Source organism: Nansenia antarctica, assembly GCF_963989245.1.
Source record: "Nansenia antarctica genome assembly, chromosome: 9".
Taxonomy (NCBI): Eukaryota; Metazoa; Chordata; class Actinopteri; order Argentiniformes; family Microstomatidae; genus Nansenia; species Nansenia antarctica.
The window spans coordinates 21,727,327-21,730,251 of NC_137679.1; the positions used below are offsets into that span (position 1 = coordinate 21,727,327).

Genomic DNA, 2,925 nt, shown 5'->3' on the forward strand with positions numbered 1-2,925 from the left:
GGACGTTTCCAGACCATGTGGCAGTGGACAGGAGCATGGTACCAGCACTGCTGGTGCTAACCCTCCAGTAGCGTGGCATTCATCCTTCTCTTCCATCACTCTGTCCAGCTGCCTCCCTCTGGGGTATGGGAACAGCATAGGTTAGTAGTACCGGCTACGGCCCCCAGCCTCTCTCTTAGTGCCTATGAATAAATAAAGTCTCGGGATCATGTGACTCACCATGTCCACCAGAGCGACGTACATGAAGAGCCCTGCGGTGAGGGCAAATATCCACATGCAGATGTTGTCGTGGCCGATGAGGATGCCCGTTATCATGCCAAAGTACGCCATCATGGCTGACAGCACGTTATAGAGTCTCCGGGGCGACGGACGGGGCGGGAGGCCTCCCCTCCTCTGGGACGGACGGTGGTGCGGGAGGTATTTCTCGCTCTTCTGGGCATAATGGTGTGATTTGCACGCCCACACACACACGCACACTCGACACACACACGCACACGTCTACTGGCATTGGCATGGTTGTAGACACCATGTACCAACCACCAGCGCCGTGGTCTCTAGCCTCGCCTCTGTTTGGAGCTTGGTTTTCTTTTGTGGTCGAGCCTCTCCTCCATCTTCTTTCCTTTCTGGAGGGCAGAAGGTAAGGAGCCTGCAGTGGCTCGTCTGGGCTGACAGCTGTGTCCAGCACTGCTGGTGCTAACCCTCCAGTAGCGTGGCATGCATCATTTTCTTCCTCTCCTCCATCATTCTCTCCAGCTGCCTCCCTCTGGGGTATGGAAACAGCATAGGTTAGGTGTATCCAGCACTGCTGGTTGTGATGGAATAATATTGGCTAAGACATTTTATACATTAATAAGTGTAGAGATCTGAAAATGTAATATAAACAGAAACCAAAAGTGTGTATTTTCCACATTTCATTATTTTGTATTTTTGAGAAAAGGCTTGTTTGTTTGATGGATGTGCTCCTAAGCCAATCAGATCACTTGAGAAGTCATATGTTGAGAGTTTGAGGAAGTGCAAGGGGGTGACAGATGATTATAATAATAATTATTATAATAATTTAATTTAATAGTTTAAGATGATTGAATGATTGAGAGGACAACAGACACCTGTGGCAGAGTTGGCTGTGTGTTTTGGAGAGCGTGCGACTATTTTGTGATTTAAGTTTGGACTACTGTTTGACATTTAGCAATTTCGGGTTTTGTTTCAGTTTAAAGGGCTTAGCCGGTTTGTTATTTTTCATTTTATGATAAACGTGTACAACACCAAACCGGGGACGTTCTGCCTGCTACCGGAGCAGCAACTTGTACCCTAGACTGAATCAGAGGATTGTTATCAACATTGCCGCCATCAGGACTGAGTCCGTGTGTGCAACGCGTCAACCCAACTCATCTTACAACTCAACCGCATCTGCTTCACCTCCACCATTCTACCACTCTGAAAGAGCCTGCCGCATTTGCGAAGGACACAGGCTACGAGTCGGATGTCCGTCACGAAAAACTGACCATCGCCCAAGCCCGCAGGGGCACGGCAGCACACCGACCAGTCCGAGTCTACGCTGATGGGATCTTTGATCTTTTCCACTCTGGGCATGCTCGTGCTTTGATGCAAGCCAAGAACTTGTTCCCCAACACACATCTGATAGTGGGAGTCTGCAGTGATGAACTCACACACAAGCTTAAGGGCTACACAGTGATGACAGAAGGCGAGCGCTACGAAGCACTGAGGCACTGCCGCTACGTGGATGAGGTGGTCCGGGACGCTCCCTGGACCCTCAGCCCTCAGTTGCTGAAGAAACATAAGGATCAGAGGATGTCTCCAAACACATCAAGGAAGCAGGGATGTTGGTGGCCACACAGAGGACAGACGGCATCTCTACATCTGACCTGATCACTCGCATCGTGAGAGACTATGATGTGTACGTCCGACGCAACCTACAGAGAGGCTACACAGCCAGAGAGCTCAATGTTGGCTTCATGACGGAGAAGAAATTCCGTCTGCAGAACCAGGTAGATAAGATGAAGGAAAAGGTGCGGACGGTGGAGGAGGTGTCCAAGCACTTTGTTCACAGTGTGGAGGAGAAGAGCCATGACCTCATCCACAAATGGGTGGAGAAATCACGCGAGTTCATCAGGAATTTCCTGGAGCTGTTCGGTGTAGACGGAGCATGGCATGCCATTCAGGAGAGTAGTGGCCGGATGCTCCAGGCTCTGTCTCCCTACGCATCTCCCCGTGCTTCTCCCAGCAGCAGCCCCACTAGGGGGCGCTCCCCATCGCCGTCCTCAGACTGGCCCTCGTCTCCCCCTTCCTCCCCTAAGGGTGCCTCTCCCTCAAACTCCCTCAGCAGCAGTGAGGTGGATGAGGGGTCATAGCTAAGACTCAGAATCCTGTTATATCTTAATTTATTGAAATAGTACCTCAGGAGAGGGTTACATTTTGGAGGCTCCGCTGAGATTCCCTTGTTGTTTACCAGACAGGTCAGATTTTGTATTTTCATCAATCAGTAACAGTGTACCAAGACAATGGATTTGACTCAGGCTATAGACTGGGCCCAGCAGGAGAATGTCAGTCTCTCTACTGGCCTACTATTGGGAAATGTGCCCATAGAGACTAGTAAGAAGACCATTGCTGAGGTCTTAAACACAGTGAAAGTCTTGGGTCGTACCAAGATTCGAGGATGCCGTGGGGATTCCACTGGTACACAGTTGTTCATATTAGTGGAGACTACTATTGATTTAACCCAGTATACTGTACCTAAACTAGTAGGTATTGAAGGAGAAGCTGGGCCATGGACTGTCCATTTATTGAAAGACCTCGAGACACATGCTCCAGAAAAGGACGCTTTCCATGCAAAGCTGGTGTTACTGTTGGTTTTGTTTGGTATTGTGCGACAGATAGATAGATATAGATAACAACAAAAGAAAGTCA

General features: G+C 49.3%; 1 pseudogene across 1 annotated transcript; it reads left to right on the forward strand.

The window, feature by feature from the left end:
• Positions 1 to 331: 331 nt before the first annotated feature.
• Positions 332 to 2,369, forward strand: LOC308165467 (choline-phosphate cytidylyltransferase B-like; annotated as a pseudogene). Its single transcript has 2 exons — positions 332 to 341; positions 1,352 to 2,369. The product of its transcript is annotated as a choline-phosphate cytidylyltransferase B-like (transcript).
• Positions 2,370 to 2,925: the final 556 nt, after the last annotated feature.